Source organism: Lissotriton vulgaris, chromosome 9 (assembly GCF_964263255.1).
Source record: "Lissotriton vulgaris chromosome 9, aLisVul1.2, whole genome shotgun sequence".
NCBI lineage: Eukaryota > Metazoa > Chordata > Amphibia > Caudata > Salamandridae > Lissotriton > Lissotriton vulgaris.
In genome coordinates, this window is record NC_141697.1 from 883,698,130 (window position 1) to 883,719,887 (window position 21,758).

A 21,758-nucleotide genomic window follows, 5' to 3' on the forward strand; every position below is an offset into this window, starting at 1 on the left:
TCACTCAGAAGAGTGCGAATCAAGAAGACTTGTCTAATTGTCAATACAGTTTTAGCAATTCAAACTTATGTTGATCACGGTATTCAAAACATCAATAGAATTGATGACATCACATTTTTGCTTGTAGTGCAGAGATTTCTTTATGTAGAATTCAAGGAAAATGTTCATAATCACATAGTCCCAGTAAGAAGAAAGCAAATCTTCAATATCAAGTGTGGTTAAAAGTCCCAATGCATTTCGGGCTATACAAACAGCCCTTCGTCAGGGGCATCTGGAAAAACGATATTCATGTTTTAATACAAAGTGTTATATCTGCAGACTGTTCAAAAACGCAAGAGGGAGAGAGAAAGGGAAATTGCGGGTAATGGTAAAATAAAATGAAAGTGTCTCAGGCATAATCAGTAAAAGAGCAATAGAAGGTGGTGTGGAGTAAACGTGGCTTAGTAGTTGTGTTTCGTGTTGATACATCGACTTTCAGAAAGATGAAAAAGTAAATAGAAGTGACTTAGCAGAGATGCAAACGTGACCAGTAAAAAATAGAATTAGTAGGGTGGTGTACGTGAGTCGTAAGTCAGTGATGCCGAGTGATATGTGAACATGCCTGTGGCCAAACATGAACAAAAATAAATAAGGTGCCCCAAACATAAATAGTCGTATGGTTAAACTTGCAAAGCAGAACAAAATACTCGAAGTTTACGCGAATAAGTGATAACGGGTGGTATGTGGACGTGCTTGTGACCAAACGTGAATGGCAACGGGATCATGCATACAGATGGTCATGTGGTAAAACTTACGAAGTCGGCGGATCCACTTGGCGGGAAGTGGTCTGCCGAAAAGATAACCAAAGATGAGACGGCGTATATACTATAAGTGAAGGTGGCAGAAGAATAGGTAAAAATAATGCTCACCAGAACCGCATTCCTTGGTAACACGACGGGAACGTCGTTTTCAAAAGGAACTGTTGTGTACTCTGAAATTAATGTACAGAGTATAAGAAACATGTGCTATTAAGTTAACTGGGTTGGAAAGGTGACCGTTTAAGTGAAATAACTCACCATGAATCGTGCACGGTGTGGCTTGCCGGGACTCCGGTAGTATCAGGCTCGGTGAAGCGTGATCTATGGCAAGCCGTGCATGCTGTCGGCTCTGTAAAAACACGTGGGGTGAAGATAGAAAATGGACTAGAATCAGTGGAAAAGTGTCAGCCATCTTAGAGTGTGTGCACTCAGAGCGTGGTGCATTGTAGTAATAGGACAAAAAGAAAAAAAAGGTTAGAGAATGGGGGTAAACAGTCATTTTTTTTTTTTGTTTAAGAAATTTTTATTAAGCATTGAAGAGCAATACAAAAAGCATGTCATGAAAAATTAGGAAAAGTACATATGAATATATTAATAAAAGACATTAATCCATAGGAATTTATATAAGGGAAAGAAGGGTAGAAGAAATAGAGAAAGAAAAGAAGGAAAGAGAGTGAAAGATGAGAACAGAAGAAAAGGAAAGAATAGAGAGGAAAGAGAGGAAAAAGGGTAGGTAACCAGAGGGATCATAAGGGATGAGGAGCACGCGGTAAGGGAGAAGGATTAGAGGAGAGATAGGAGGTAAAGGGAAGCCATAATAGATCAGATTTAATTTTCAGAGAAATAGAGGTGGAGGAGGCAATAGAAATTCTGTGTTCATCACAAATATAATTCCACCATGTGTGGACCGAGAGTTATGAATTGTCTTTCCAACACGATAAGATAACTTTAAATGCAAGAGCAATAAATAGATCTAACAGTTTAGCAGAAGATGATGTAACAATATTAATATCCTCAGATAAAGAACCTAAAAAGATACGTAAAAAGGACAATTGGGAGGAAAGAGATAATATTTTCATACATATAGTCCAAACATCAGTCCAAAATGATAAAACAGATGAACATTCGTACAATTGGTGTTGAAGAGTACCTGTAACTGTAGAACAAGACCAACATAAGGGAGAAGAGGTTGGGGAAAATTTATGAATAGAAACTGGGGTAATAACAACTCTATGATATAAAAAAAGTAAGGATTGAGTAATGCGTGCAGCAACAGAGACTTTGAAAATCCTGGACCATAAACTATCCCACATTGCAATGTCAAGAGAGACATCAAGATCAGTCTCCCAGGCAGTCTCTATTTTGGATTTAGAGCGAACAGAAGAATTGGACAGTAAAAGTGAATATACAAGAGCAGCTTTAGGGAGTTGAGTAGAAAAAAGAGGATAAAGTGGAGTGACTGGAGTAAAGGAAGAAAAAGATTCGGAAGAAAAAGATAGAGAGGATAAGTGAGATTGAATAGCAGATGTTATAATAGAATATTCAGAGAGAAATGAGGAAGGTAGATTAAACATGTTTTGTAATACTGGAAAAGAAATAAGGGAGGAATCAAGAAAAAATTGATGTACAAACATTATGTCCTTTTCTTTCCAGTGTTTAAAATAGAACGATTTACCTTTATATCTAAGGAATTTGTTATACCAAACTATAGAGGATAAAAAACATTGCAGAGGGGAGAGATTAGAGGAAAAAACATGTTGCAACAAAGTTTGGGAATACTTCAAAATGGGGTATTTGGATATAAAGGTACAATTTGACATAAAAGTAATATGCTGAAATGAGAAATCTTTTAAAAGAGAGCGTTCCAGAAGAACCCACTTAGGGACAGGAGTATCAAGGAAGTTGTATGCCAAGGAGAAGGATTGTTTGATCAAAAAGGCCGAATGGTATGAGCCAAAATCAGGAAAGCGCACACCACCTTCATTTTTGGGACGGATCAACTTAGATAAACCAATACGGGGATGTTTGCTATTCCACAAACATTTTGTACATACAGAATTAATACGTGAAAAATAGGATTTGGGAATTTTGAAAGGTAGCATAGATACAGTCTATAAAACATGAGGGGTAATCATCATTTTGATGGTGTCCAGTCTACCCCACCAGGATAGAAACAAGGGGGACCAAATTTGCAGAAGGGATTGAATTTTACTAATTAATGAATCAAAGGTTAATTTAAGGGTATCTTTCAGAGAGGAAGAGAACCATATACCAAGGTACTTAATTTTTGATGGGCACCATGCAAAGTCAGTATCACTAAACATGTATTGGAAGCACAGCGAGTTAAGGGGTAGAACTTCCGTTTTAGATAAATTAAGCTTATAACCTGATATGGAGGAATACAACTGAACTTCGCGCAAAAAGGGTGGAAGGGAAGATTCGGGATTAGCCATGTAAATGAGGACATCATCAGCATACGCTGATAATTTAACATCAACAGAGGAAAATTTTATACCAGTAATATCAGGGTTGGAACGAATTCGCTGTAGAAAAGGTTCAAGACATAAAATAAATAATAAAGGGGAAAGGGGACATCCTTGTCTTGTGCCTCTGGACAAATAAAAGAATCTAGAAAATTGGTTGTTAACAAAAATACTGGCACGGGGTGATGCATAAAGGAGCTTAACGAAGGATATAAAATTTGGGCCAAAACCAAACCAATGGAGGGCACGGAACATATATTGCCAATTAATACGGTCAAAAGCTTTTTCAGCATCCAACGAAAGGGCTGCCAACGGGGTGGGGACATTTTTACTGTGGGCAAGGACATTGGAAAAAAGACGAGCATTATCAGCAGCAAGTCTTCCCTTAACAAAACCCACCTGGTCAGTGTTGATTAAGCGAGGGATAATGGAGTCAAGGCGAGAGGCAAGGATTTTAGCAAAAATTTTACAATCATAATTGATTAAAGATATGGGGCGAACATTTTTACATTGGGAGTGATCTTTATCAGGTTTGGGGATAATTACAATGAGAGCATCCAAAAAGGACCCAGAGGCTTTAGCCTCCAAAATAAAAGAATTAAATAATTGAAGGAGTTTAGGAGCAAAAAAGGAATGGAAGGAGGAGTAAAATTCAACAGGTAGACCATCGGGACCAGGGGCTTTTGATTTTTTAAGAGAACGAATGGCCATGGTAATTTCTTGGAGAGTAATTTCACGTTCCAAGTGGGAAAAATCTTCGGGGAGGGAAGGAGGCGGGGGAAGACCGTCAAAAAATGTCGTTAAGTTTGCATCAGAGGGGTGTGTATCATCAGTATACAGGGTTTGGTAATAATTGTGAAAGACTTCAGCAATGTCTTCATCGGAGGTAACTAGTCTATTAATAGAATCATTAAAAATTGGGCCGACAGCTTTACGTTCAGACTTGACTTTTAAATAGTTGGCCAACAATTTACCTGCTTTGTTCTGGCCGCCATGAAATTTAGATTTTATTTTAAGGAGGGTGTGACAAGCTTCATTAGTGAGAATTTTATTAAGTGCCGTTTTAGCAAGAATCAGGTCCTGAAGGGCAGATGAGGATTTGGAAGTAAAATATATGTGCTCTAGAGTTTTAATCTGTTTAAGTTGATCCTCATACTTCTGCTTATTGAGCTTCTTTTTTGTGGAAACATAGGAAATTGTAAAAGCTCGAAAAGAAGCTTTAAAAGCATCCCAGGTGTTAGGAATGGAAGTGTCAGCAGGATTATTAAAGGAAAAGTATTCATTAAAAAATTCAGTAAATTTTTTCATGAAAGTGGCATCCGTTAAAAGAAAAGAATTACATTTCCAACGACTAAATTTAGCAGTGCTGAGGGAGAGATCCAGGGTAGTATAAACAGGAGCATGATCAGAAATAAAAATGGAACCAATATCAGATTTTTGAATGGAGGGGAGAAGGGATTTGCTAATCAGAATATAATCTATTCTTGAACGTGTGTGATGAACATTAGAAAAGAAAGTATATTCCAATAAATCAGGATTACACAATTTCCACGAATCATATAAAGGACGGGAGGCAATGGCAGACTGAAAGCTTTTATGGGTTTTGTCAGGTTGAAATTTACTCGAAGACAAACGGTCTGAAAAAGGATCTAACCATTGGTTAAAATCACCAGCTACTATAAAATCAGGGCAATCAATAGATGCAATGAGCAGTTTGATGTCTTTCCAAAATTTGGGATCTGGGCGAACAGGGCCATATATATTCAATAAAACCATCGTCTTGTTTTGTATAACAACCTTTGCCATTGCCCAACGACCTTCATCATCATTTTGAGAGGAAATAATTTGAACATTTAAAGCTTTATGGAACAATATAGCAACCCCTCCTTTTTTGTTAACAGCAGGAGAAAACACAACCTGACCCACCCACTGTCTCTTAAGCTTGAGTGATTCAACGTCTGAGCAGTGCGTTTCCTGAAGAAAAAGAACCTGTGAATGGAATTTGGTTAAATGTGACAATACCTTCTGACGCTTGATAGGGTGACCAAGACCTCGCACATTCCAAGAGACAAAATTACACATGTTGGGAGGAGGAGAGGATGGGTGACAAGTGGAATCGACACATGGCAAGGAGATCACTATAAAAGGGGAGACAAAACATAATAGGTAAATAGTGGATTCGTAAGATGCTCATCATGTGAAAACCAACAAGAGTCAGAAAATAAGGGATCAACAATCGAACAAACATAGAAAACAATAGAGACCGTTTAGGGAGAAGAAAGCAAAGAGAAAGAGAAGAAAGAAGGAGGAAAGAGTGATAGTTAAGGACAGAAAGAAGTAAAGAGAACAGATCAAGGCACAAAGGCTCGATCTGAGAGAAAGAGAGTAACCAAAGCATGTGAGACGAGGGTACACCAAAGCGAGGACATGACCCACGAGCACACAGGAGACGGACATTATGAAAAGGAGAAGCACAAGGATGTGAGGTAAATATCCGATAAAGATAAAGCGGAAAGATACATCAAGAGGAAAAGAAATAGAATAATGGTTATATAAAAAAAAGAGAACAAAGAGAGACGGAAAAGCATTAGCTAGCAGTGTCCATAGTGGAAGGAGAGACACTTAGCAGGTAGTCGCGAAGTGTCTGTGGATCATCATAGGACTTGGTGCGACCATTATGTGTGATCTTGCAGAAGCAGGGATGAAGTATTCCATATTGAATGTTGAGCTGTCTCATCATGGGACGGAGGTTCAGGAACTCTTTACGCCGAGCATTTGTAGCAGAAGATAGATCCTGGGAAATGAAAATGTTATGGCCAGACCACTGGAGATGACGTTTGGCTCTGGCAGCCTTCAGAACAGCCATTAACTCAGTGAACTCCAAGAAAAGCATAATGATGCCACGTGGTTTGGAGGCATTGGAGTTAAGACGGCCAAGACGATGTGCTCGCTGGATGTTAAGAGGGTATGACGCAGTTTGGAGTTCCAAAAGTTCCTGGAGGAATTTTCTAATAAAGGAGACCATGTCAGCCCCCTCCAAATTTTCCGGAACACCATAAACGCGTAGGTTATTGCGTCTGTTACGATTTTCCAAATCTTCGGTGTGCAACTTGAGCTTGTGGATCTCTTGTTCAAGTAATGGTATCTTAGTTGAGAGGTCTTGGACATCGCTCACTCGTTGTTCTAAGTTCAAAACTTTGTTTTCCATAACCACCCAGCGCTCCTCAATCTGCTGTAGTTTGGCATTAGTAGCAGTCATAAAAGGTTGAAGACCACGCACCTCTTCAAGGATAGAATCCAGTACAGGGTTATTGGAAGAGTTAATTGGGGATGGCGGGTCATTTTTAGGCCTTTTAGACTTGGCTCCGGACTGTACCAACTTCGGTGAAGTAGAAACATTCGCCATGTTTAGGATATCAAAGGTAAGGATTATCCAATGAAATTGTAGCTTGTAAATTGTGAACTGGACTGGAGATGCACTCTAAATAATAGGGGCACACAGTGTGGTAAATATGAAACCGCAAAGTAACGCACTAGTATTCAGTGCGAAGACAACGGAAAACCACACAATTTCATGAAGAAGGCATCAACCTAGAACAGAGCATGAGCAAGGCGATATGCCACAGCAGTAATATGAAGTGGTAGGTTGGAGAAGCAAAAGGTGGTATACCGAGGCTTGTAGAAACAAAATAACAACAGAATGCAGGAGGCAGATGGTCATGGGAGGTGTGGTAAGCAAGCATTATGAAGCAATGATGAGGCAGTCACCACAAAGCCATTATGAGGAAGTAGAAAACATCATAGCTAGGAGACTCAAAATGGCGGCCGTTTTACTTGAGGGGTACTGTTGCGCATTAGCGTAAAATAGGCATAGTATAAAGGTTCTGAGCAGTCATTGGAAAAGGAGCATCTTAATATAATGTCCCGAACAAGTTAATGCCAGAATGAGAGGGAGGTTGAAGAATACGCGCAAATAAACATTCGCGCCGGCATCAGACAAAATGGCGGCCGTTCGTGAAGAAATGCCAGAGAAAAGTTACCGTTTCAAATTGTTGGCAATATTGCGATCCTCGAGGCTGGCAAATAGCTCCATTAAAGAGTGTCTACCTTCCGACACTGCTGTGTATCAAAAACGCCGTCTGAAAAACGGCATGAAGGGTCCTCACGGCATCCGCGGCTCAGGTCCGTAACGGAGCTCACAGGAGAGACGTCCTCAGCCGATGGCGCGCAAGCCACGCCCCCCGGGGGTAAACAGTCATATCAAGAGGTATTTGCTTTCTTCTTACTGGGACTATGTGATTATGAACATTTTCCTTGAATTCTACATAAAGAAATCTCTGCACTACAAGCAAAAATGTGATGTCTTCAATTCTATTGATGTTTTGAATACCGTGATCAACATAAGTATGAATTGCTAAAACTGTATTGACAATTAGATAATTCTTCTTGATTCGTACTCTTCTGAGTGAATAGGGCAGTGCATCAGGCTGTCCAGACTCCTGTCTGGTTATTGTTCGCATTTATGACTATAGGCTTGCAGGGCCTATTCCTCTTGCACGCAATTGATTATATTGTCCAAATTTGATTCTCTGTCTCATTTTTATCTTTTACTTGTTTAAACTGAGTGCATCTAGGTTGCTTCTATCTCTGACTACAATGTTTTTAAGACATAAACTTAAAGAGAGGGCTAAGCGTCCCGGCAGCCAGCGCCCTAATTTAAGCTCGGACACTGTTGCAGAAGCAGCCGAGGGCAAGACTGCCCGCTGGTAAAAAAAAAAGCCTGTTAATGAGGGAAAAGAGAAGGATGTAAGCACGAGCCTTTGAAGTCTGATGCGAGGCAAATGGTGGTTTGTGGCGTGGCTGTTGTGGCGGGGGCGGGGAAGCGGGAGGCATTCCTTTGAAGTCTGATGCCAAGGCTTGAGGAGCAAATGGCAAGCGCGTGCACGTTGCACATGCACTGTCCAGAATCTGCATTCCAGAGCCCTCTTGGTAAGCTTTCCTGGAGCACCTCTATATCTCTCGCCATAGCGCGATTGCTTACGCAATAGCTAGGCGAGACCTAAAAAAGGAAGACACCCTGATTCAGGGAAAAGGAACAGGGTAGCAATGTAGAACATCACAAAATTATCCAATCTTAAGGAACTGTACTAGAAGCAAATTTATCCGTATGTAAGAGCTTGCCACAGTATGGATCAAGTGTTATATCTAGTTACTGACATACACCAATTTTTTAATAGAGAGTCACTGCACCTCAATTATCTACTGTGAGGTATTCTATCAAGAGACAGTGAAGAGATTCTAAGATATAAAGAAATATTTATTTTCAATAAAACAGAATTACAAATTCTAAAAAAAGAAGAGCCATTTAATTTCTCAATCGATTCAAAACATCTTCTCGCAGAGAAATAGCAGTACATATACACTAAAATATTTTTATTACACATGTTAAAAAGAGGTAGAAAACGTATTTAGGGTTGATGCAGGATTTCGTTGAACAGCAATGTCTTCAACTTCTTCAGGACTAAGTTTTTCTCATTAATCTAAATAGCAGAAAATAGTTATTCAAAAACACGTTTTTTATTCTCAACACAGCAGTACCTCAATAGTGTAGCGCATTTGTTGAAACACGTAATTTAAGTTGTACATATCAATTAAAAACACCCTAATACGAGTTACTCATAACGAATAAAAGATAATAAATACCACATGATCCATTGCATAAAGGAAGTGAAGTTTTCAATGGACCCACCTATTGCTATTATTGTGAGACCCAGCAATCAAGTCGTCTCAGAAGCCCTCAATAGCTTAAAATCCTTTGGCCAGGAGTCAATATTCACCTGAACAAAAACGTTGTGAGATTATTGATCTAAAAAGAATATGATTATTCATTTAGGGGTAAAGGGTGACTAACTTCATATATATGTGTCCCATCCTTAGGCCATAACATACCTTTATATTAAAACAAAACCTCCAAACATTTTGATAGAGCCACCCGCAGTTCCATTAAAAAGCCGGAGTAGAAATGGCCTGACCTTTAAATAAAGAACGTCATTAGTATGTTGTTCCTGGCGCCGCGTCAACGTTTAATAATACGTTTTCTTCCTCTTTTTACTACGTGTAATAAAAATATTTCAGTGTATATGTACCTCAGCCTGATATGTGATGGCCATAGCCAACGAGGCCGTCATAACAATCATGGATGTTCCGTGATGGTCAACCTGTCCCCCGTGATGTGTCTCTATTAACATTGCCAATATGACCAGATTACCATTAGGCTCACTGCTTATTCTTTTAACCTCTTGGGTCCAGATATACATTAATCGAGTCTATCAGGCATTCCCCTTGTCTACACTATCTGCCTTACGTGGGAATGATTCATAAACAGCGCTTCTCAAATCCAGGGTATTTGGGTCAAATACCGCTCCTGACCAAGTGCTTGAGTTGTGCACATGCGCGTTTACACCGCGCTTCCCATTAGTGTCTATGTCACGTGCATGCGCGGCTTTACTCGCCCAGGCGCATGCGCACTCACAACCGCGTCTCCAAATGCAAACCGGGCGTGCAGTTCCGGATCTATATCTAAACAAACTCCGTATTTGGGCTTCTCCCGGGTCCCATTATCCAATCTCCCCATAATAATTACCAATTAGGAGAGTATAAAAAGGATACCGGCGCTACCAACGCTCACTTCATCAGAGCGGCGTTGAGGGAAGGCAGGCAACTAGCTTTTGCAGTAACCGTGAGTTGGGCCATGACAACAAGTACTACCTTGGTGCTAAAGGGAGTATTTTGCCTACAATAGACTAAATCCCATGCATTAATGTTTTTTAGGTTGCTTTACTGAGCAGTAAGGAAGGATTCCCCAATAACACGCATAGGCTCATGAGGTTTTGAATTTGAGAACTATAAGTAAGCCTTTTATAAAACCTGTTTCTCCCTCTTTCCATCTGAGTAGAGAATATTTCCACACTGTGAATGTATGTCTTTATGTTGCTGTGTTTGTCCATTTGAATTTTTCATTTTTACAGGGTTCTGTGACCCTTATTTTGGGCTTACCCTTTTACACTAAGAGAACCAGCCTTTTTCTCTCTTAGTTTGTGTACTATAGACCAGTGTGTTTATTGTGCTTTCTTCTTGCAGGTTTTCATCTAACGCCAATTGGGCGCAACTGAACCTACCTATATATAAACATTGTTAGGTACATTACACATTGTTGTAATACTTTTTATTACACTTTTACATTTTTCATGTGAGTAAGGGGAGGATATGTGCTTATCCTAGTCCTGAAGAAGGAGCCCCCGTGCTCCGAAACATGTTGACACTTTGAGGTGATTGTAATACCCTAATACGTATTTTTACAACCCCACTTTGCAGCCGAGGATTTAATAAAATTATTTTTACCTACGTGCCAGGTATTTTTTAACCACTCACTTTCACCTCACCTCACTCACTCCTTTAGTTAACACACCCCCTCACATAGTTCACTACTTAGTGCTCCTGCGTAGTCGCGAGTCGTAGCACGCCGCATCCCGTAGAGGGGTGCGAAGGCCCCGATGATGAAGCATGACACCAAGGGGCCTGTTGGTGTGTGAGGGGCATTTAAACAACACTGTGTGCTCCCCATCACTTTAGGGATCACCACCACTCTGAGTGGATTCTAGTAGTCATAGCACACACATATGCTCTAAAGTACATAAAGCCTGGCACACTCACACACACGAACGGACACACGCACCACACACACACACACACATACACAAACCACACACACACAAACACATACACCACTCTACACTTAAAAAAAAAATAACCATGCATAGTGTCTCACTGCCACATGGAATGCATTCCTCGCCTTTCTTTCTTTCTTTCTTTCTTTCTTTCTTTCTTTCTTTCTTTCTGCAACAATCCAGGAAGACAGTCCAAGCCATGCCTACATACAAACAAGTTGCTGTTGAAACATATTTTTTATCTTTAGCCAATACTGTCATTTTATGTTATTGCAATGTAATAGCATTTATACCGCGTTTAATGCCCCTGGTAAGGCTCTGAATCACTTTACAGAGAATAACAGGCTACTCTGGCACCCCAGATTAGTGGTTAGTCCAGTGCTTACTTTTGTTTATTGGGATTAGTCATATGTTCTCAAGGGAAAAAAAACATTATGCATTTACTCCAGTTTCTTTGTGGTAGGTTAATTTAACATTCAGTTCCTGTCCCACACAGACTGGAGTGAGCTACAGCTGCCAAGAATGCAATGTTCCCAGTAATTAGACTTCATTGTGCCTCAGTGTGTAGAGCACAATATCACCTCCAACAAACTTGCTCTGTGCAAGAGAGGCGATTGGGCACGAAGACCGTGTGGCAAGTGATGAAAGACTTCAGAGGTGTTCAAGGAGATCTAGCACGAGGAACAACACTTGTCATTTGAAACAAAGTGGCCAAGAAATGATTGGGCCCTTCAGGTGAGAAAGAGACTAGCATTAGAAATGTGTGTACAGGTAGACATGTAATAACAGAGGCTAATAAGGAATGTACCTCATCTTAAAAATGGCTGCATCACTACCGTGATAAATTGTCAAAGAAAATAATGGTTTTAGCTCAGTAAGACTGCCTGCTTCTGAGAACAACCGATAGGAAAGGGCGTTGGAAAGGGAAAATCAGGAACACAATGCAAAATACACTGGCACACCCAATAAGTTTAACTTTCTTATAGTGTACGCGCAGGCCAACAAAAATACAGGCAGAAATGTATCTGTAGGGAGCATGCTCACAGGCAACTCATAATTTCACTAAATTGCACACAACGCAAACTGTCCCACAGACCTATAGACAGCATGCAGACTTGTATCTCACCAACAGTTCACGTGTATGCTTGCCTGTGTATCTGGTGGCACATGTATGCACTACCCTTAATGACTGCATGTCTTTTGGCTAGTTTGTTATGTGTGTGCATTTGTAACTGTGTTGCTTCTGTGTAAATACTGTCTACATGCACATCTGCATGTAGTGTTATTGTAGTGTTCTGCAGGTGGCACTGGTTTCTTGCCTGGTGCTGAGCAGTGACGTCCAATGCTGTAATCTGAGGATGAGCACAGTGGAATAACAAAGGCTCCCACAGCCCGCGCAGGGCGGGGGGGGGGGGGGGGTCGAGCTCCAGGGGCCCATTCAGCACAGTACCCTGGCCTTGGAGCTCCTGAGGAAGTTCGGAGGGGGCCCCACTATGTACTTTGCAGGGTGTCCCCTCAAGTTTCATTACACCACTGGATGAGTGGGGTTGTGAGGGAGGCTCAATGATGTTTCTCACAAAAATGGCGGGAGATGCAGGTGGGTTGGCCCCTGTGGACAGTGCCAGCCTAATTCTATGTGCACTGTGAAGCACTGGTGTAATGCTGAGCGGCCATTGTCTGCCTCTAGATCAGGTCTGAGTTTGTGGTTTCCTTTGAGGGCAGCGCATTATGTGTAACAGGGGGCACTATCCCTTGTGCCTGGCACACCAAGTTAAAGGTGTGGGCACCGCATACATACCTGGACAGTGCCCCTTATCTGCCAGCTGGTCGGCTGGCCAGCAGCCACCTCTTCTCCATCCTCTCTCGTCCTCTTCCTAGCTTCTTCTATGGAAAAAAGGAGCACCCAGACTCCCCATAGCCAATCACAATGCTGCAATGCAGAGTTGTGATTGGTCTGAGCACTGTGGTTTGGTGCTTAATAAGGGCTTGGGGGCCTGGGTAAGATCTCCATGCAGGATGTAATGCAGCTCGTATGGAAAACACGCAATGAGGCCGGCCAAACATTCATGTGCACTTACATAGTTCCCACCACTCCTCTCCCCTGCTCTGAGAGCAGAGTAGATCCACCAGCCCCATTGAGACACTGCAGCAGGAACAACTAGAATGATAATAAAGTGAAGTTATCATTTTATTTTTGCTTTTTTTGTACTGTGAAAAGCAGTAGGGCAACGCTCCTCCGCCTTAACGGAGGAGCCACCCCTGTGCATACTGCCATAAATATCTCCATGATGCTAAGGGCTATTCATTGTATGGAAACAGTTCCAATTTCATATTTGTTGTTTAAACAGTTGTTGTAATTCTACTCTATGACCAGCCTGATTCTAGCAGCAGGCATTGTGACATAACATCTCACCTCTAATAAGTTGTTACCGTTAAACAGCAATTTAGTTTTCTTACTAGAAGTGACTAGTAATGTTCTTGTCTTCACCTTCTTTAATTATATATATCCTCATCAATCAATCAATCAGAGTGCTTGTAAAGTGCTACTCACCCATGAGGGTCTCAAGGCGCTGAGGGGAGGGGGTGCCGCTACTGCTCAAAGAGCCAGGTCTTGAGGAGTCTTCTGAAGGCGAGTAGGTCTTGGGTCTGCCGTAGGTGGGTAGGGAGGGTGTTCCAGGTATGACGGCGAAGTAGGAGAAGGATCTGCCACCGGAGGTTGTTCATTGGATGCGGGGAACAGCGGCGAGGGTGAGGCTGGCGGAGCGGAGCTGGCGGGTGGGGGTGTAGAAGCTGAGTCTGCTGTTCAGGTAGGCTGTTCCGGTGTTTTGGAGTGCTTTGTGTTTGTGGGTGAGGAGCTTGAAGGTGATCCTCTTGTCGACGGGGAGCCAGTGTAGGTCTCTCAGGTGGGGGGGTGATGTGGCTGTGGCGGGGGACGTTGACGATCAGTTGGGCGGAGGCGTTTTGGATGCGTTGTAGTCATCGTAGGTGTTTGGCTGGGATTCTTGCGTAGAGTGCGTTGCCGTAGTCTAGTCTGCTGCTGACGAGGGCCTGTGTCCCCGTTCTTCTTGCTTCGGTTGGGATCCACTTGTAGATCCTGCGGCGCATGTGGAGGGTGTTGTAGTAGGAGGAGGAGACGGCGTTGACCTGTTTAGAAATGGAGAGGGAGGAGTCGAGGATGAATCCTAGGTTGCCTGCATGGTCAGTGGGTGTCGGTGCTGTACCCAGTGTGGTCGGCCACCAGGAGTCGTCCAAGGCTGAGGGGGTGGGTCCGAGGATGAGTACCTCCATCTTGTCCGAGTTCAGCTTCAGACGGCTGTTCCTCATCCAGACGGCGACGGCCTTCATTTCCTCGTGGAGGTTGGTTTTGGCTTTGTGCGGCTCCTTGGTGAGGGAGAGGATGAGCTGGGTGTTGTCAGCGTAGGAGATGATATTGAGGTCGTGTTGGCGGGCCACTTGTCCGAGGGGGGCCATGTAGATGTTTAACAGCGTCGGGCTGAGGGATGAGACCTGGGGGGCGCCGCAGATGATGTTGGTGGCCTCGGATCGGAAGGGCGGGAGGAGGACGCTCTGGGTACTGCCGGAGAGGAAGGACGTGGTCCAGTAAAAGGCCTTCTCTTGGATTCCGGCTTCTAGGAGGCGTGTCTTTAGAGTGCGATGGCAGACTGTGTTGAAGGCGGCTGACAGGTCCAGGAGGATGAGGGATGATGTTTCACCATTGTCTAGTTGGTGCCTGATGTCGTCTGTGGAGGCGATGAGGGCTGTCTCGGTGCTGTGGTTTCGTCTGAACCCGGACTGGGACGGGTCCAAGATGTTGTTGTCTTTCAGGTGGCGGGCCAGTTGCATGTTGATGATTTTCTCGATGACCTTCGCCGGGAACGGGAGCAGGGAGATGGGCCAGAGGTTCTTGAGGTCCTTGGGGTCCGCCTTGGGCTTCTTGAGGCGTGTTTCCAGCTTTCCGGGAATATCGCTGTTTCGAAGGAGATGTTGATGACCTTCTGTAGATGGGGTGCGATGGCAGCGTTTGCTTTGTTGAATAGGTGGTGTGGGCACGGGTCTGACGGAGATCCTGAGTGGATGGAGTTCATGACCTTGTGTGTCTCGTCGTCGTTGACGTTGGACCAGGAGGTCAGGCGGTTGGCGCTGGTGCTGTTCACAGGGGAGGTGGAATCTGGTGAAGTCGGGGCGGTCATGGTGTTGAAGCTGTCATGGATGTCAGTGTTCTTGCGGTGGAAGAAGATGGCCAGTGAGTTGCACAGTTCTTGTGAGGGCAATATGTCGTTGGCGTTGGCGCTGGGGTTGGAGAGTTCCTTTATGATGCTGAAAAGCTCTTTACTGTTGTGTGCATTTTTATCCAGGCGGTCTTTGAAGGAGGATCTCTTGGCTAATCTGATGGGGTGGTGATGTCTGCGGGTGGCATCCTTGTGGGCTGCGTGGTTTTCAGGAGTGCGTTCGCGGAGCCATATCTTCTCCAGTTTCCGGCATGCGCGTTTGGAGGTCTGCAGCTCGTCGGTGAACCAGGTGGCTCTCTTGCTGGTGTGGTTGTTGGAGGGTTTCTTGAGTGGAGCGAGGGTGTTGGCGCAGTCGTCGATCCACTGTCTGAGGTTGCGGGCTGCGATGTCTGGGTTGGTGGGGTCGGTGGGTGGGTTTTGGGCGAGGGTGGTGATCAGCTGGTCTTCGGTGAGAGATCTCTCTCACAAAGTATGTCATATCTTGGTTTATCAGTTTGCTTTAGTAGTCATTCACCTTGTAATCTCTATTTCTTTACAAAGTGATTTTATTACAGTTTCTTATTTTCAAGAACTATATATTTCTATATAAAAAATTGCTACAAACATTACACACGTATATGGGGGAAGAGTTAACAGAGCCGAAGTGAATGTGCTTTTCAAGCAGTGCTCAATTTGTAAAAAGGTAAGTGCCAGGGCTCCTCTCAAGGGGGCACTGTAGCTTGCACCACCCATTTCCCCTGCCATCACTGCCAGTGAAAGTACCAGCACAACTGCTAAACATCACACCCCCAAAACTGTGAAAAATTAGACATTCCATAACAATCAAAGCTAAAGGATTGTATGGGCAGCAGGTATTGTTCATTTTTATTTGTATATTGAAATAATAAACAATGTATTGCTTTCATGTCAAAATTAGGCAAATATCACCACCATGTGGTGGACTGTCACAGGTGCCAGTATTAGGAATTAAGTGCTGGGCGAGCACCGGAAAGCACTGGCTCAAATTAAGCACTGCTCTCAAGATATATTATTTAGGGTTGTATTCTCCACGTTCCTGTCACTACTGTGAGAGAATCAGGAAGGGGAATCATAGTAGTACTTTTACTCATAAATCAGCCTTACTAGAGCTAATGTCTGGATTTCGGACTGCAAGAAATTCACAAAAGGTGCTATTAATCTGATAAATTCTGTTACTGCCACCTCGATCATGAAATAATATGAAGTACTAAATACCAGAAAAAAACAGTGGAAATAGGGTGTTCCAATGTGTGATTAACCTTGAAAGTTAGTGAATTCTCACAAGCTTGATTATGTCTATAGTTACAAACTACTTTCCAACCCTTTCCTACTGTGGAAATTGTCTGAGATTTACCGCTATAAAGATTAGGAATAAATTAATTTGCAATTGTGGGAATGAAACACCACCAAAATCATGAGGTCTAACATAATGTTTTTTTCCACAAGAAAAATATAACATTCTGCAAGGAGCAGGGTGGGATACAGTGGGAAATGGCTGTAATCTGTATGTGGTAGCTTATATTGAGCTGGAGCCAGTCCAGGCTCAGCGAATTGTTCTGCTTATGTATCAGTGCAATACGCTAGTTCTGCAACACATGCAGCAAATGCACATCGCCACGCTTCGTAGGGAGGACAGATGCTTAAAAAGAGAGTATGTATTTTATTTACCTGCATACCCACAAAAATTCAAATTGTTTTTTTTCCAAGTGCTGTCCTGTCTGGAAGCAAATGGAGGGCAAAAGCAGTACAGGTGGAAAAGAAGACCTGACTAGAGAAACAAAGCACCACATAAAATGTGACTTCAAAAGTTGTTATGGGTTAGACTGAGATTAAAAGCATTTTGACAATGATAATCATTCACATAGCACAGAAACCAAGATGATTTTTTTAGATTCAGAAATAGGTTTATTAGGAGAAAGTGAGATACAAGGTCATAGTACAGAACAATAATAAACAATCACACAAACAAGAATGAAGTATGAAAAGGAATAGCTGGATATAAATATGAGTTCTACATGGTTTGAAAAGAGTATAATTAAAATAAAATGGTCAAAAATGTAATACAATGCATACAATACAATGCATACAATGAGTAAAAAATAGTAATATTAAGCATGAGGAAAATAATTACAACACCAATAGGATAGAAGTAATGGAGGTTGAGAAACTTCTTGTTGAATAGTGGTTCGAGAAAAAGAATGTCTAGCATTAACATCAAGGAATAATGTAAAGTCGACCCTAAATTCAAGCGGGTGCAAAAAATAGATCTAAAATCTTTATGTTAGATGCACAAATATTTCAATGAGGCGATAAACTTCTTAAAAACACGTTCAAAATGGAGAAGGGGATTGTAGAACCCAATATTAAGTTAATCTGAGACCCAAAACTTTTCCAAAACATATGAACATAAGGAAAAGTAAAAAGTACGTGTTTTAAATCATATATTATGGAGGAACAAGTCCAACAAGTGTCAGAAAGATCAATGTGCCTTTTGTGTAAAACTACAGGACACAGAAGTCTACTATAAATAAAAAAGAGTGATTGTGTAGTGTTTGCTGCTCTAGAGGATTTCCACGGTTTATTCCATAAGAGGATTGACCAGTCCACCACTAAATCATGTTCCCAAGGTAATTCTGCTTTAGTTTTCTCTCTAATATTATGTGGCATAAGGAAATGAGAGTATAAAATGGAAGCTCTGGGATGAGTGAGATGAAGAGTATGTAAACGGTTAACAGGAGAAGATATAGGAGAGATAAGAGATTGAAATTGAGCATATGTAGTGTAAGGAGCATGCTGCAGGGGTGTATATTTGAACTGAAAAGAGGAAGGAAGGTCAAAAAGAAGACTAGCTTGTTAGAAAGGTATAACCTCTTCTTGTTCAGAGAGCTGATGAACCCACATTAGACCTTTATGTCTTCAAGATTTCCAATAAAAATGTTTTTACAGATCAATATAAACTTATTATGCCATATGTTGGATGTAAGAAAAGAGTCAGAATCCTTCAGGACCAATGACAACCCAAACTCTAGAATTTCGCAAGAATGTTTAAGAATAGGAGTGGATAAAGTTTGTGGTTTGTGGCTAAAAGGTAAGAATTCCTGAAATCAGAAGGGAGAGAGTTAAAAAAAGCTCTTACCTGACCCATAATGGACAATCCCAAAAAGACTTTGAAAGCCACAAAGAGGAATGGCGGAGCAAAAATGATTTATGATAAGTAGAAAAATCAGGTTTACCCCACCTTCTGATTTTGGATGTATTAACTTTAATAGAGGCATACAAGGTTTTGTATTATTCCAGAAAAACAAAGATAATATAGAATCAATCCTTTAAATTTTTTTGAAGGAAATGGGTATTGGAATATTAGTAACTGTGTAAAGTATTATGGGAGTTAACATCATCTGAATGGTGTCTAAATGGTCCCACCAGGATAAATAAAAAGGATGCCATTTATTAGTTAATGTAGACATTTTTTGTATACATTTATGTATGCACAAAGAGAGTGTTGCTGTGAGGGAAGGAGTAAAATATAAACCTAAGTATTTAATATGTTGAGAACGCCATATAAAATTTTAAATGGTAAAGTCAGCTTTAAAAGTTAACTTGTTCAAAGGTAATATCTCACATTTATCATTATTCAACTTGTAACCAGATACTGAAGTGTACGACTTAACTTCTTGTAAAAATGTAGGAAGAGAGAGTTGAGGTTGTTAAATGAATAACAATATATCATCAGCATGAGCAGCTAGCTAAATTTGTTGATTCTGAAAATCAAATCCACATATATCTTAACTTTGATGTATTTTAGACAAAAAATGTTCTAGGGCTCAATTAAAAAGGAATGGGAAGAGAAGGCAAGTGTGACAAACACCTCTACCCAAAATAAAATATGTAGAGGTAAGGCAGTTAACACAAATAGCCGCACATGGATGTGAATATAAAATAAAAATCAAGGATATAATTTTTGGGCAAAAACCAAACTAACTATGTGTTTGAAAGAGATAAGGCCAATAAACTCGATCAAATAATTTTTCTGTGTCTAGGCCCATTGCTGCAAGAGATTGAGTTAAGTGGGAAGAATTCGATCAGATGTAAAACAAAAAGCAAGTATTGTCAGAAACAAGACAACTTTTGACAAACCCTGGTTGGTCCTTGCCTAGTAACTCAGGGAGATATGATTCCAAAGTAGGGCTGAGGCGTTAGAAACAATCTTGTAATTAATATTAACTAAAGATGTGGGTCTGTAAATTTTGCAGTAATTTAAATGTCTCCCATCTTAAGGAATCATGCAGATCAGGGCATAAATAAATAACCGGTATTTGTAAAGCACAAACTCAAGGAGCTGGGGGCCGGCGGGGTGAGTAAGCAAGCTATTGCCCAGAGTCACATGGTGCTGGACTGAGCTGCCACCGGTGCCGGGGATCGAGCCCTGAACCATGTGCTCTAGAGTCAGCCACCTTGGCAGCTGCACCACACCTCTATGACGTCTACAAAAGAACCAGAAGAGTTACCTGAGCGTAAAACAAATCTAAAAGGTTGTGCAATTTAGAGAAAAGTAACTTTGTGAATTGTATAAAATATTCAACTGTAAAGCCATCCGGACCTGGAGCTTTGTCTTTTTTAAGTGCATGCAAAGCAGTATGGAGTTCTTTTTTTTGTTATATCGGAGTCTAATAATGTGAAATCCGTTTGAGTATCAGATTCTTAAAAATTGAGGAATTCAAATAAAATTTCAGAATCTTTAAACTTCAGTGTTTGTTGTGCATCGAGGACATGACGTGCTACCATTCATGTGGTTTTCCATATTCTTTCGAAGCACAATCATAAACTGATGCTCACAATACCTGGATATTCAGGCACAGGAGATCTATTGGACAACATGGACGCATATTAGGTGTATTTCAATACTTACTAGTTTGTGAGGATTGGTGTTCTGCGCACAAGTACTTCTTTGTAGTGATGGACTGACACAATACACATTTTCTTTAAAGAGTTTTTTGGAATATCGTCAGGCAATTCACAACGACGATCAATGATCTTGAGTCGCCCAAGGTATTGAGTGGTGCGTGTCAGCATCTGGCTTAGATGTGTCGAAGCCTCAGAGATTATATCTAGACACGTCAGTCAGTATCGATATAGAGGTCTCAGAATAAGTTTTCTTAGTATAGTCTTCCCCCGGGTAGAGTGGCCCTTTTGTGGGCGTTATATCTGGCAGGTCCTGATGAAGGTAGCATTTTATCTTCGCACAGCCACCGAAACGTGGCGACCACTGCCCTGAGAACATCCTGCTTTTTGCAGTTTTGTCTTTGGTCATTCCAACTATATTGTTATTCTGGAGTTTTTTTCCCCAGATATGTTATGAAGGTGTAGGTTTGTCTTGATGTGTGTGAGTAGGGTTTGTATGGGTTGTTGTGAACTTGTATTGTTTCTCTCTACCAGGGTATTGTATTGTATTGTCTTCTCATTTTGTGACTATTTATGAACCTATTATCTATGTTGAAAATGTAAAAAAAGGAAAATAATACATATATATCAATGAAAATGTTGTTGACCAAAGAAATAAAATAAAATATTATATTTTTAGAATTGTTGAAACATTTTTGTTTAGTGGGTTAATTATTTGATTTGGGTGCTCACTGTATATATCTGGATTGACTCCATTGTAGAATGATTTAGGTCATGAGGGAGACTTTTGGCTTTGCTTGAAGGTGAGATTAGTTCACTGTCAATTGATGGTCTTTTAAAGTTCGGAAACAAGCAGGCCCGGACTGCCCGTAGCAAGCACCAGGTATATCCCCGGTGGGCTGTCAGGGTGGGGGTTGTTTTTGGGCCCCCAAGGGCCAGCAATATCGGCCCCCTGTAACAAAATTGTCTGAAACCAGTCCTAGCGAGCAGTTTGCTAGGGCTGGTTTCGGTTCCCGATCCAGCCCTGGTAAGAAGGTTGCAAAAGACGCACAATTGATGGACGGGATGCAGAACAAATCAAAACATTCACCCCAGTCAAGAGATCTGGGTTAAATCCATCATTCTTTTGCTCACCAAGCCACCCCAGTTTAGACCTGGCCATATGGAAATCAGTCTTGGCCCTGTACCTCATGGGAACAGTCCAGCCGAACAGCAGTTCAGGTGGGACTGTTCCAATTTGGCACAGGCTCAAGACTGATTTGCATACTGCTGTGTTCAAACTGGATTGGCATGGGGCAAAAGAACAATGGATTGAGGCCCAGATCTCTGTACTGGGGTGAATGTATGACATTGTTCCGCATTCTGTCCATCAATTGATCATTTTGCATTTGTTACCCCGAGTGGGATGGTTATGCCCAGACGTGGGTCCCGTGTTCACCATGCCACTGGAGTCAAGAACCCTTATCACTGGCTCACTACTGCGTCAACCTTGGGTAAGAACCTCCTGGTGGAGGCTGCATAACCTAAAATAGACCTAATGATTATGCACACACGTGATCCATAAGCGGAGAACCAAGATATACCGCTTCAGATACCACCATA